This window comes from Quercus suber, unplaced genomic scaffold (assembly GCF_002906115.3).
Source record: "Quercus suber isolate HL8 unplaced genomic scaffold, Cork oak 2.0 scaffold_35, whole genome shotgun sequence".
Taxonomy (NCBI): domain Eukaryota; kingdom Viridiplantae; phylum Streptophyta; class Magnoliopsida; order Fagales; family Fagaceae; genus Quercus; species Quercus suber.
Genome location: NW_027069500.1, coordinates 2,119,551 through 2,135,422, shown reverse-complemented (window position 1 = coordinate 2,135,422; position 15,872 = coordinate 2,119,551).

The window sequence follows — 15,872 nt, the reverse complement described above, 5'->3', positions numbered from 1 at the left end:
GAACTCAAAAAAATCAAATTCGTTTCTTAAACATCTGTTTATAATTAGGTTGTACTTTTCCTTTTCCTTGTTCTACTCGACTGTCAAGTATTGAAAAATTATGACTAATTATAGATTAGGTTGTACTTTTCCTTTTCCTTGTTTTGTATCTATTGTCTTCTCCCAAAATCACGGAAAATTTTTGAACTAATATTATTTTAATAATAATTTTTTAAGTTAACGTCATTTTGATGTTATTTGGGGACCTACACTTTATAAATAATTTTTTTTTAAATAGTTTTAAAACATGGCCAATTTAAATAATAATTATTAAAATAATGTTATTTTGCAATATTTTTGTCCAAACTCAACATAAATAATAACTTTACTGATTCTCAAAAAAAAAATAATAATAATAATAATAATAATAACTTTACTGGAGGTCACAAATGGGAAAATATTTTAGTGAAAAACCCACAAGAATGCTATATTGCTATCACCAAATCTTTAAATAGTATCAGACTCATACAATATACAACTTAATCAAGAATCATATGAAAATTAAACAAAATATTTTAACGATTAAATAGAAATTAAAAAATAAATAGAAATTTTTATTTTAAATATAGAATCATATCTAAAAGAAAAACCTTATTTTATGTTAATAATAAATGCACATTGCGTAAATCTAACTTTTTATCAAAACCCATACATAGTTACAAAATAATTAATTTAAAACAAATAATAAACTTCTTTTAAATATTTTGAATCTTTTTGTGAGAAAGATACTTCAACACTTCAACTCATTAAATGGCACCAAGTGAAACTTTTTCTTTGCAATATGTTGATTATCTATCTATTTATATCAGCTTTGTAGATGTTGTTGCATAAAATCTAATCATGCACTTATGATTCACAATCTTGTAGGCATCTTTGTTTCTACAACTTCGAAATACTTAATTCTATATATTTTTCCTTCTCATATAATATATTATATATCTAAAATGATCAATAAAAAAATATTCAAATATTTGCACCAATAAGATCCTTAAAAGTTAGTAGAAATTTGGAACCAAACTAAAATAATAATAATAATAAAAAGGACAAAACTTAATTAGGAAAAAATTTTCAGTTGCATTTGAAGATCTAAAATAAATTTAATTATTTGAATCCATAACTTACCTTCTTATCTATACCAATCACTTCGTTATTTTGCATGATATTTACTACATTCCAAATCTTGTCACTCTTATTTTGATATTTCAATTATCTTTGTCAGTGTTCACTTCATTCAAAATGTTATATATCCTCTCGTCCATTCTTTTCTTTTTTGTTTTTTTGGTTTTTTGGATAGTTAGGTAGTTGGAGGAAGAGAGTTTAAACCCTGGAAGTAGGGGTGTCAATTCGGGTTAGCGTGTCGGGTTCGTGTCGTGTTGAGGTAGGGGTATTCGACTAAATGGCTCAACCTTAACCCGACCCATTTAATAATCGTGTCATGATTGTTCAACCCTAACCCGACCTGTTAATAAGGCAGGTTGACCTGACCCAACCCATTTGACACGCTTAATAAAGGAGTCGTGTTGAGTTGACATAAATGTAACACAACCCACTTCAACCTGCATAATATTAAATATAACATTCATCTAGAAATATTTTTTTTTACATCCCAAAAAGTAGTACATACACTTCAAGTCTTCAACCCACATTCAAAATAATATAATTCAACAAAAATATAACAGTCATCTAAAAATAAGTTCTTTACATTCCAAAAGAAGTGCATACACTTCAATTCAAATTCAAAATAACAAAGTTTAACAAAAATAAAATATTTTTGGAACTCGCCAAATGCTAAGTATCAATTTTGAAAGAATTTGAGTAAACAATAGACTAATCCTATAATCTCTAATTATCTATGTTGTCTATGTTAATATATATGCATCAAATTAGTTATCAACATCAATCTCTCTCTCTCCAAAACTTAGAAAAAATCCAATTAATCTTAATTATAATCTAATTTTATGTCATGTATCTTATCCAATTTTCTAAATTTGTGTGCAACTATTTATTATACTACAAAAAAAAAAAAAAAAAAAAAAAAATTTTACGTCTCTTAATTTTTGTGTTAAAATGATTAATTAAGATGGGATCAATTTAATTTTTTTCATCTTTTTAAATAAACTTATATTTATTTAATTAATAGCTATTTTATTTTATATCTAAAATTTAAAATTTACATAAATAATTTTTTTTTCTTTACAATATTTTCTCAGATAAATAATAGTTTTTGGGCATTCTAACATTTTCTGAATGATCCACCTTTCTTGGAATCCAAACATTTTATATATCATATTTTTCTTTTTGTTCTTAGAAAATTATTTCATTTTTTTTTAAATATTCGGGAAATAAGTAGAGTTTAAGATTCAAACCAAAACAATATCTATAATATGAGCTCCAAAATCACGCAATGAATTAACAAATACTCAAAGATCGAAATTTTATAGAAGAAAATTAAAAATCAAAGATAGAAAGAGATGGATCTTATACATTTCATCACGTGCGCGCGGTAGTTTAACCCCCCAAACAACTCCCAAACCAAACCCCAAACAACCCCATATGGTTGGTTCGATGAACTTATATGCTATGCATGAGACTTCACCTCAGTTTCTACATCAATCGTTTCCCAGCCCACCCCAACCCTCAAATTTGTTTTTTAAAATACTAGAATATATATATATATATATATATATGCTAATTTTAGCATTTTGGTTCAATAAAATTATACTTAACCCCTCCTTTACAATATGATTGATCATTTTAAAGACTTTAAAAAATTTATAAATCTAAAATCCAGAACAAAAAAATTAGCTCAACAACAAAAAAATTTTAATGGCAAAGCTAAAAATAATTAAGCTCAATCAACTAATTTTACCAAAAACAAACTGCCTAATCCTTTAAAAAAATTAACAAAATAATTTTGCCCTCCCCACCAATAGTAGATGCACGCGCGTGCGCACACACACACACAAAAGAGGTTGCAAACAACACATTTATCCATTTTCATCAATAATTGCATTGTATATATTAATAAAAACAATAATTATTATTATTATTAATAACAATAATTGTTGTTGTCATCATCCCTAATCTTACCAACAGAAGTCATTTTCTCAACCATTGACTTCTCCGTCACCAACCTAGTTCGCCCTCCCCACTTTTTCTAATGACAATACCGGGCACAGGTTCTTCATCTTCCTCTCAATATGGTTTCATTGCAAATCTCATCCATCTAAGCTGTTTAATTAGGGTTCCTAACATGGGGTTCTACCACCATGCAGTATATTCCCAAGGGATTCATGTGTTAGTTCTCTCATTGACCCAGTTACCAAACAATGGAATTCAACTCTTGTTGGTCAGAATTTCATTCCTGGTGAAATAGATGTGATAAAGCCTATTCCTTTGAGTGACAGAAGACCAAGGGATGTTATGTGCCAGGTGGGCTACTTCTGCAAATGGCGAATTCTCTATTAAAAAAAACAAACAAGAAACAAATAATAATAATAAAAAAAAAAAAAACTAATGTATAAGGCCTTAAAATTAGTCTTGATGAATATCTAATACAAATGAGTGAAATATCTAAGTTATATTGGTTTAACAGATTAAGTTAGACCCTACTTCTAAAATAAAAGAAAATAATTTGTTGATTTGTGATTAAGAACCTTTCTTTATCGGTAGTCCTTTTTCTTTTATTGACAAAAGAACAATTTTCTTTCTTTTTATTTTTATTATCATTATTATTTTTATATATATATATATTTTTNTGTGCCAGGTGGGCTACTTCTGCAAATGGCGAATTCTCTATTAAAAAAAACAAACAAGAAACAAAAATAATAATAATTAAAAAAAAAAAAAAAACTAATGTATAAGGCCTTAAAATTAGTCTTGATGAATATCTAATACAAATGAGTGAAATATCTAAGTTATATTGGTTTAACAGATTAAGTTAGACCCTACTTCTAAAATAAAAGAAAATAATTTGTTGATTTGTGATTAAGAACCTTTCTTTATCGGTAGTCCTTTTTCTTTTATTGACAAAAGAACAATTTTCTTTCTTTTTATTTTTATTATCATTATTATTTTATATATATATATATATTTTTTTTTTTTTTTTGGTACTAACTGATTAACCACTTCACCAAATAAATAAATTTTTTCTACCATATATGTAATCCCTTGACTTTTTACTCCTAATCTTGTAATTTCCTAACATTTACTTCAAATGTCATATGACATAATTGTCAAACTTTTTTTTGATAACATAAAACTTTATTGACAGCATATGTCGTGTTAATATTATATATTGAGTATTATATAATTACACTCTTAGTACTTGTACGGTCAGTGCCGTTGATGGGGTAGTCTGTGGCGCAAGTAAAAATAAGCTCCCAAATTTTAATCTTTAGAGTTATTTTTATCAATGTAATAGTAATAATTAAGCCTGAATATTAGTCAATAAATAAAATAATTTTTTTTTATCAAATAAAATACAAACAAAAAAGAGAGAAATATGTTACATTTACAACATGTTTACAATAAATCTTAAATAGCAAATTATTATTGATAGCAAAAAATAATAATTTTAGTGTTGGCCCTATTGGGTTCTAATTAGACCCGGTAACAACTTAACATCTAAAATTTTTTATGAAAAATATTATGAATGTAATACTTCTAAAAAAAAATAATACACAAAAATTCACAATATTTTTCACAATAATTGAGTTGGCAAATTTTTATAGTTTTTTTTTCTAGGTTCACTATTGGCATCACTCTTTTACTTATCGCTATCAATCTACAACAGCAACAGGTGTGAAAAGTTTTGTCAAATTTTTTGTGTCTATAAACTTTCAACAAAAAAAAAAAAAGTGATTTAAGTTAATTAGTAGTAATTTTGCATTTAAAACAAGTTAATCAGTTTTTACTTTAGACCGAAATGCATTAAGCCGCCCCTCTGCAGAGTGTAAATAATTGCAACCTAGCTAGTAGTGTTAAGGGTATGTCTTGTAATGTGATCTAATATAAATACACAGCTTATAGCTCTTAACCAAACCGTCCCAAATTTAGACCCGTGTACAGCCTAGCGCAAATATATTATGGCAGTAAAAAGTAGCAGCCAGAACTGATGCAATGAATCATAAAGAATTCAACCATCTGCGTCACCTCTTATATAGGCAGCAGGATGAGTTCATTGTTTTGGCAACAAATCTGGTTGAAAATATTCAGATTCAACTCTCTGTTTTCGTTCCCCAGACATGAAACAAAGAATTGAAAACTTTAAGGTTGCGATAAACCTAGGAATCTATCATACCTACTGCCCTAAACTAATGAAGATTCGATGACTCATTCAAAACTTTTCACTCTCAAGCCAAGCAGTCTCAGCAAACGTTTTAGATTTTAACTCCTACTAGACTATGTTTGTTGTTTGATTGACAAATAATATGCCAGCTATAGCTATACAATACCTTCATGCATTTCTACGTAGCAAAAGTGCAATCTACGTCTCCACTTTTCTCCATTCGTTTTTTGTTTTCATGTTTCTAGTCAACTGGTACGGAACCGAGCATGACTGCTGTCATAGACTTGTGAAGCATTATTTGAGACCACGAGGAAGAGACTTCCTCCATTTTGCGTAACCGACATGACAAGTTTATAATGTATAATAAAAAAGTTTCAATCAGAACACCAACATAATACAACAAATATTGGGAATGAGGATTTCATGAAAAGCATGGCATAATTGAGGTGATAAATGTGTAGAAAATTCACGTTGCCATGATATTCAAAAACAAAGTAAAATTTGTTTTGTCTTTCCCTACTTTTGGTAATGCTTTGAAAATAATTTCATTCAAATTTATTTGCCTTACCTTTTTTGGGGTTATCGACGAAAAAATTCAAACAAATTTTTATTTCATTAAAACATTCCAATGTTGACTATTTTTACTGCCGTGAATAAAAAATTTAAAATAGAATTTTAATTTGAAGAAGTATGAAACTATGTAACTATTTTACATATGAATATCTATTCAATTATACCTATTTACTAAAGACAATATACACTCACTAAAAACTTCTAACAATGATGACACATGCTAGAATTAAAGGCTTTCATAAAAAAAACCTACAGTTATCCACAATGAAGACTTTGTTAATTATATTTCATTTTGTTATCATAATATATTTTATGAGTCTAGCTTCGATTTTTAGTTTATTTAATTTTAAATTAACACCATTTTAAGTAAGAAAAGAAAGAAAAAAGAACAAAGTAACAAAAGATGTGTCATTGAAGTTTTCATTAGAAAAAATTATAAGTCTAGAAAATTTAAAACTAGTAAATCAATGTTTTTTATGTAAAAAATAGAACACCCTAAGAATGACTACTACATAAAACTCAAAATACACAAAAAAATTTGTGATATTAAAATTTAGTCAATGTATTTTAGGCATTATACAATGGAATATTCTAAGAATCATAAAAGTTTGTTATGGTTTAACTAAAAAAGCAATAGTAGAGAGTATTTGCTCAGTTTTAAAGTTTAAGGGAGAATAAAACTACCCCAAACATAAAGGGGTCCAATTTTTTTTTTTTAGGTATAAAACTACGTGTTTTTTGCTTATAACCTAGCGTTAAAAAACAAAAACAAAAAACCAATTCAAGAAAACTGCACGTGATACAATGAATTTTGGCTCTTCAAATTTGACTAAGCCAAAAAAGAAATCTAAGAACACAACAAAATGCCACATTTTCACAATACCTTTATTTTCAATTGTGGTAGATCTTGTTTATATTTTTTTTATTTTTTTATTTTATTTTATTTTGACCTATAAGAAACTTACATTTCAATAGTTGTAAAAATATTGTAATAACTACAAAACTTCACAACATTTTCATTTTTCACAATAAAATACATTTATTTTAAGTTGTGGTGGATCCCGGTCTAATATTTATTTTATTTTATTTTGATCTACAAGGAACTAAGAACTATGTCAAAACATTTTCACAATATCTTTATGTTCAATTGTGGTTGGTCTCAACCTCATATTTTATTATTTTATTTTGACATATAAGAAACTAACACCTTAAAAATTGTGAAAATATTGTGACAACTAGTATTATTCTCGTGTTGCACGATTTTGATTATAAACTTAAAGAATAATTTATTTAGAGATAATAAATCAACCACTTGAGTCAAGATCATATAATTGCATATAAAGTATTGTTATTAGTTGCATCAAGCAATCAAACAACATATTGAGAGGTTTTTTTTTTTTTTTTCCATGATGTAGATTTTATATTACTTAGTAATAGCGATCTAGTGAAGGAAAATGTTGTTGATATTCATAATATGCTATCTTTTAGGGTTTTTTTTCATGAATATTATTCAAATGTCTTGTAAGTGCTACTATATAGGTTGTATAAATATTGATATTTGTAAAAACCAATACAAAAATTAATTACAGTAAAAGTTCAATAAATAAAACCAAATTCTTATCAATAAAAATGAAGCATCTGCTTTTAAAAAAATTGCCTGCTCATAGTGTTGGTTATAATAAACTACTGTCAACAATCTGGCATAAACTGGTTAGATCTCTTCCACACACAAGTAATTATATTACTATACTAACAGCACAAAATAGAAATAAGAAATAGTAAAAAAAAATCCTCAAAAAAAAAATTAATTGAATCTAATAATAGGAAAGAAAAGATGAATATACAAATTTAATATTTTTTTAATAAATAATTCCAAGCAAAAATTCAGTTCAAAGAGTGTTGTTTGATCGAGTGCTTGAAATAACCCTAAGAAATGATAGTTGATAGATACTTCGATGTTCAAAATATTAATAAAAAAAAATAGAGAAGTCATGAATCCCATCCATTTATTTATAGTAACCTAAAATTTAAAGATGAGAGTCATAGTATGATAAAATTGTTATCCATAATCATTCCTATATTTATTCAACAAACAAAATTTCAACCACGATAAAATAACAAAAATAAATAATTAATTAAAAAAAATTTGATAAGAAGCTGTTTCTATTTAAAACAATAGTTTTAAGTTGTGAAGAAATTGATATAAACAAAAAGAAAGAGTTTATTTAAAATCAAATACCATAAAAATCAAGTTGTTAACGTTATTAACTTTTTTTTTCCTATCCAAAATTTGATATTAATTTATACACACAAAAAATTAAATTTAAAAAAAAAAAAAAAAAAAAAAAACCCAACTAAATTTAATCTCTTTTTAAAAAAGTTTATTTTTTGTTGACGTAAGTTGCATGTTTTGATAAAACACTTATTGTTATTTTATCCAATGAAATTGATAAGAACAAATAAATTATTGTTTTTATCTAAAAATTACTGCAATTTGATGCAGTCACTTGGTGTAACCACAGTTTTTAAGCTCAAATTTTATTATGTAATATATATGATATGATATATTTATCTATTAGTACTATAACAATTCCTAAACCAAAATAGGTATATAAATATTGAAAAAAAAAAAAAAAAAAAAACCTATATCTCAAACCAAACTAGAAAACTAAAAAGAAAAATGCTAGCTCACTAAATTGAAGAAGCAAAGTCGTGTGTTTTTACATTGACCAAACTAAAGCCACTATAGCAAGTATTAAAAGCGGTGCGTTTTTTAGTAGAAAGTGTCCAAAACTAGACTAAACTAAAGCACTTATTGACGAGAATCAACAAGCACCATTAAAGGATCCATTGCATGTTCTAGTTGGGCGATTGAGGTTCGCATCACTTATTCCTTAGGCTACGTTTGAGAGTTCATAAGGGATTGAAATGAAATGATCATAAAGGAATGGAAATAAATGGAATGGAACAAAATGTATTTAAATAAGGTGTCGACGGCCCACGGCTGCTCAACCACCCATCGCGGCAACACTCATGCACTTTTTTGTATCTCAGTGTGAGAATAATATGGAGGTATGTCATACCTCAAGTGTGTGACTGGAATATGAGTTGAATTTAAGGAAATTACGAAGGGTAAGTGAAGTCGCCACCAATCATTGGGTTTTTTCTATGGTGTGATTGGTCACCTAACTCTATTCAATTTTATTACCAATTCTAGGTTAAGAAAAATGTTATTTTTCCTAATCTAATATGGATGGGCAAAAATCTTGATTCTTGAGTTCAGAAGTCTGGTTATGTGTTAGACAACCCATAATGCTTGTCCAAACACAGTCCTTTGTTTTGGTAAAATCATAATTTTTGGACATTGGCAATAGAAAACAAGCTATTAGCATTAGCTTTCGGAGCTTTAAATGTGTTGGGCCTTGAGGTTTGGTTTCGGAATGGGTGTGGTCCTAATCGATGCTTTCCAAGTGTGTTTGAAGTCGCTACCAAATTTCCACAGCAAAAATCCAGCAGCATTTGGCCTTATTTTCGTGGCGGAAATCTGGCAGTGCTTCACCTCAAATGCGTCATAGCATGCCAAACACTATTCTCACCAAACTTTTGGCGTGAGAATACGGCAACGGGGATGCCCCATTTTCATAAAGAAAAACTAGCAAAGCTTCTTGTTTGATGCGCTATGGCACACCGGCAGGGTTTCGCATCTGTGTATATGGCGTGTATCGAAATTCTCGCACCTTGACAAGCCGAAGCCCTCCAAAGTGTTAGAACACACTGATACGTGTCACATACACGGGTAAACCAATGTCACTTGGTGACATGGATCAAGACAATCACACCGCAATGATCGTGCACACAATATAGCATGAATATACACCTATGGCAATCGCCTTGAGCACATACCCATACTACAAGGTCAAGAGCTTTCATGACTAGAGAGGGTCGCTCACGTAGCCATGAGAGTCCATCATACAAAGTGCACAATCACCCACACACACGTAGGTAGATATATATATATATATATACATATAACATGCATCATGCACAATGCTATCACACATAATAGGAAAATAAACCAAACATTGCCAACATTCCAAGGGTATGGCCCAACAAGATACAGGAAATGTAAAACAGATATTGTCATACTCAGGGAACGCGGCCCAAGCAAATAGTAGGAAAAGTAAAAAGGGGGTACATGGAGGGGATCCTAATACATGCTCTAGAGAAGAGGCTTAGAGAGAGGAAAAAAGAGAAGACCGCTTTGGAGGGGCTACGCCCCTTAATCTACTGAACATTGCCCTTTGTGGGCTTGCGTCCTCTTGCTTGCATCCTTGCCCTTTTTGCTTGCACATAAAAAGTCGCACCCTTGCTCCAAGTATCCTCGCTCCATGTGTGTACATGCAAAGACAAAAGAAACTAGCCAGTAGACAAGAAAAGAAACAAACAAAGGAGATAGGGAGAGGATGCAAAGAACATACTACCAAAGAAAGCCAAACAGGAGCGAACAAAGCATGCTAAGCATACAAAGGAGGCAAACAAGCATGTCATCAAACAAAAGGAGGTGTCCTAGGAGGACAAATGTAGGTTTGGATCGAGTGTCCATAGCTCCATTGGATTGAAGTATGGACAACACATAGACTCATGCATGAACATGTAGGCAAGTGTGCAAAGATGCAAAAAAGCAAACAAAGCCAAACGGGTGGTGCAAAGAAAGCAAGGCAAGCATATCAACATCGCACAGAGCAAAGAAAGGTGTAAAGTAAGCACGCCGACACCATGGAAGTGTATCTCACAGGTGGTCACATCCAAACAAACCCTAGGAGGGACGGATGTAACCACCTAAACACAAACCCACGGAGGGCACAAAGCACATAGCAAAGCGTAGATCTAGTGAGGCTAACATGGATATAAAGCATAGAAGCAAGCAAGCAACCATGGATATGCATAAAGGAAATGATCCAAACACTTTAATATGGGCCTAAATGTGCGGATGTAGGCCTAGACCACAAGTTCTAGATCTACACCCAATCGGAAGGGCCAAAAAGTAAGAAAGGGAGATATCAAGAGACAAAAGGGCTAAAGTAGCACATGGCATAGCAACCAACATAGATCTAAGCACACAAGCATAGCACAGAGCACATAAACACATAGATCTAAGCATAAACATGTAGATCTAGAAACAAACATGTAGATCTAAGCAAAAACATGGCAAAGAGCATATAGGCATGTAGATCTAAGCATAAACATGGCAAGGAGCAAAAAAGCATATAGATCTAAGCACAAACATGGAAAAGAGCTTAAAAACATGTGGATCTAAGCACAAACATGAAAAAGAGCCTAAACATATGGATCTAAGCACAAACATGAAATTTAGACATATCCTAGCCCAAGAAGGCTAGGCCAACAACATTAAAGTGATAAATCATGGCAAAAAGGAAAATAGACATGCTAGGAAGCTAAAACATGTTACGAAAAGCAAATAAAGTATTTTATTAAATAGAAAGAAGCAAGGAAATGCAATAAAGAGAAAAGGGTGTGAATTGTAGCTAAAAAGCTACATCCACACCCCTAAACCTCAAATCCAATGTATGGAACCAAGGAGAGGAAGATTAGGTACAAGAATACTACCTTGTAGATTGTAAAGAAAAAGTGAGAATCTAAGGTGTTCAAAGGTGTTTTGATGTGTTTAGAGCATTTGCAGCAATGTAGCTATATTACTATATTGCTATATTTTAGCTCCTCAAACACCAAAATGATGCTCCAGTAGTGGAGCTAAATCTATTTTTTTTAGCTCCATTGCTACAATGCACATCTATAGATAGATGTGCATTGTTCATAAGGAGCTAAAAAATATATATATTATTTTATTATACCGGTGATTAAAATAATTCCACTTGCACATTTCTTTTTCATTCTTTAATCCGTGCCTCTCTCTCTCTCATTCACTCTCATCTCATCTCTGACTCTGAACTCTAAAGCTCATCTCTCTCAATTCACTCTCTCAACTCCGATGATTAAACTCCAGTCTCTCAATTCACTCTCTCAACTCCGGTCTCTTAACTCCCATCGAAGCTCGACATCACCAACCCACCAGCCATCCCAGCTGCCCATCTTTCTCAGATCCACGCCACCGATCGCCTCAAACCCACTTCTCTTCCGCCGATCCACTTCAAGTTAGTTGTCTCTGTCATTTTGTAGTGGATGCTTGGGATTTTTGATTTGGGTATAACATCAAAGAATGTGTTCAATGATTTCTTTTTCTTGTTCTTTCAGTTTATTATTTTAGATGCAATAATTTTTTTGCTGTTCTTGCTCAATGAAAAGTTCTATCATTTTATCTCAGAGCATCCATTTGTTTTGATTCAGAGCTTCCATGAATGGACATAATGTATTTGTATTGGAATGTATTGAGAATTTTCTGTTTGCAAGAATTTGTTGTGTGGTTTTCTTGTAATAGAAGTTCTTGTGGTCTTTGTAATTTGTGCAGGGAAGTTTACATTTTTTGTTGTCTCTGTAATTTGTTGTGTTACACAAAACCATAAACAGAAGCACACAAAAAGGATTTCTTGTGGTCATTTTAATGAGATTAAGCTACATGTCAATGAAAGTATTTATGCATAATCATGTACTATTGTTATAATTCTAAGTATTTTAAGTTTTGATATAAATGTTAGTTTGGGAATTTTCTATGTGCAGGGAAGTTTACATTTTTTTTTTCTAATTTTATGGAGTCACATAGAGACACTGAGTTACGTAAAGACCTAACATATTTCACGGGTATCATGAATAGGGATATAGAAATTGACTCATAACTTTTGGGAACATCTCAAAATACTCTTGTGTCAGTTTCTGATTCTCTACCTCCACCTCCACCTCAAGTTGAAAATGCCTCTTCTACAAAAGAAAAACAGGCTCTACATGAACAAACAGTAATGAACAAACACAAAATACATTTCGTCAAAAAGTTTGGGAATACTTCATGTAGTACAATACATCTGATACCACTCGTACTATTATCTCCTTGCTAAGTTGTTGGGAAGCGATCAGTAAAAAGACAAATAAGTTTGCCGGGTGTATGGCTCAAGTTAACACACTTCATCAAAGTGGTATAACCGAAGAAGATAAGGTATAAATTATATTGTCATAGTGTTAATATGTCCATTCACTTATAGTTTGAAGATATTAATCATGTTATATTTCTTTTAATTTTTTTAGATTACCAATGCGAAGGTTTTGTATTTAGAGAAGCACAATAAACCTTTTCTTTTTTACCATTGTTGGCTCATGTTAAAGGACCATCCAAAGTTTGCCAATCCTAACAATGCTAAATCGAGATCATCCGTGCCTCCAACTCCGGAGTTAATATCTATTGGCGAAGGGGATTGTGGGTCCAAACTTGATGACACTTCCAATTTTGAGAGACCTATTGGTAGGAAGGCCGAAAAGGCCATCTGAAAGAACAAAGCCATCAAAAAAGATGTAGGGGAATATTTAACCAAGAAATTGAAATTGATTGAGGATGTAACTCGATTGGAAGAGGAAAAAATGTTTATTGAAAGGGAAAAACTTGCGATTGAGAAGGAAAGAAGTGAATAAAAACTTAAGATTGAGAAGGAAAGAATCATGATTGAGAAGAAAAAATTTGAGATGACAGAAAGGTTAGAGGAGGAGAGAATCATGATGAAAGATACAAGTGGCTTGATTGGAGCACAAAAAGCTTTTTATGAACAACTCCAAGAGGAAATCATGGCAAGATGAAATTCACATAATTAATGGGTTTGATTGCATTTTGGATGTAGCTTAAGCTTTTATGTATTTTGTAATGGCTTATGTAGGCCTTTATGTATTTTGGTAGTAACTTATGTATTTTGTAGTGGCTTATGTCACTTGACTTTAATCTTAAACTAGATGTATGTGTTTGTGTTGTGACTTGAAGTGCAATCTAACAAAGACTTTGAAGTGCAATCTAACATCAATTTACTAAATTTTCTTTTCCAAGTTGTTTTTTTTAAATGTATGTATTTGTGTTGTGACTTGTGCGTGAATTGGTTATATTCATTTTGTTGTGGCTTATGTCACTTGACTTTAATCTTGTATCTATAGTAATAATTGCTTTTCAATTGTCTTGAAGGTTGCATCCATGAATCACTATTTTTTTCGCAAGTTCCTTCTTGATGACTCAGATGAAGATGAGATAATCGAAGAACTTGTTATGGAAACATCACAACCTAAACGTCATCATTCTATCTGACGTAATCATTTGGTAGGCCATGATAGGCTTTTTCTTGATTACTTTGCTCCCACACCAACATATCCACCCGCTTTATTTCGTAGGAGATTTCGGATGAAGTGTTCTCTTTTTCTCCGTATTCAATCTAAGGTAGAAGCTCATGACTCTTACTTTGTCCAAAAAAGAAATAGTGCCAAAAAACTTGGTTTAGCTTCATTACAAAAGATAATTGCTGCACTTAGAATGCTTGTGTATGGAGTATCGAGTGATTTGATAGATGAATATGCGCGGATTGGAGAAACTACTGCATTAGAAAGTTTGAAAAAATTTGTTACTACGGTAATTGATGTTCTCTCTAAGGAATACTTGAGAAAGCCAAACAATGAAGACATTGCTAGACTGTTAGCTCATGAACGCCGAGGTTTTCCAAGTATGTTAGGTTTAATTGATTGCATGTGTTAGGTTCTAAGGTCTTAGAAATTTATGTATTTAGAACTCTAATTTGTAATGTTGGCAAACCATGATCAAAACATTGTATTTAGTCTTATTTAGACTTGCTCAAAGTTGGTTTAATATTGTAAAGTTGGAATCGAGTGGCTGCAGAAGTTCTTGGGACTTTTGGCCTGGCTCAATCGATCGAAGAATAGACTCGATCGATCGAAAATCGCACAGGTTGATTTTTCTGCAGAATTTCCAACTCAGCCCTACTTCATTAAACGTTTAGGGTTTTATGTTTTTACCCTAGGTATATAAACTAAACCCTAGCCATTTTTTTGGGGGTTGTCCATATTGCTTTATTGCTCATACATTGCTGTTTTGTGTGAATCTCTTGTGAGATCTTTGAGGAGCTTTCCTTTACACAAAACTTAGGGTTTTCAAGGTAGAGATGATTTCAACATCTTGAAGATCATTACCGTTGCAACCATTGGAACTTAAAAGAAAAGCAAGCGGGGACGAGTCTATTCTTCGATCGATCGAGCCAGGCCAAAAGTCCCAAGAACTTCTGCAGCCACTCGATTCCAACTTTACAATATTAAACCAACTTTGAGCAAGTCTAAATAAGACTAAATACAATGTTTTGATCATGGTTTGCCAACATTACAAATTAGAGTTCTAAATACATAAATTCCTAAGACCTTAGAACCTAACAAACTCCCCCTTTGGCAATCCGTGACAAAACCCTAATTAACAGCTCAAAGTTTTACAAATAAAAAGCCCTTTACAAAGATAATGCTCATAAATTCAAATTCAGCCTAACTACTATCCATCAGTTGCAAGTGTAGACAGCAGCTTAGTTGAATCAACCTGTATAATCCTGAAATACTCAACAAACGCATAAACGCATGTGTGACAGAAAAGAGTAAAACAACAGGTATAACATTCTTGTAAGATTCACACAACACAAAATAAAGACATATACGAATGATCAACTCAATCAATATAAATCAATACGAGTAAATCACAAAGCAACAAGAATCAATAAAAAATAACATGTATATCAATCAATGTTACTCCCCTAACATGAATATCCCCAAAAATGATATACAAAGTGAAGCACCTAGATACAATCTAAAAACTCCACAAGCTCCTCTAAAACAAAAAAAATCTCCCCCTAACTACAAAAACTCCTCTACAAGACAAAACTCCACTCCCCCTTTTTGTGACGGAATGCCAAAGGACAATCACAAGTCGACATCAAAAGGAGGTGGTGAGGGTGAATGAAGACGCGCAAAATCAGCT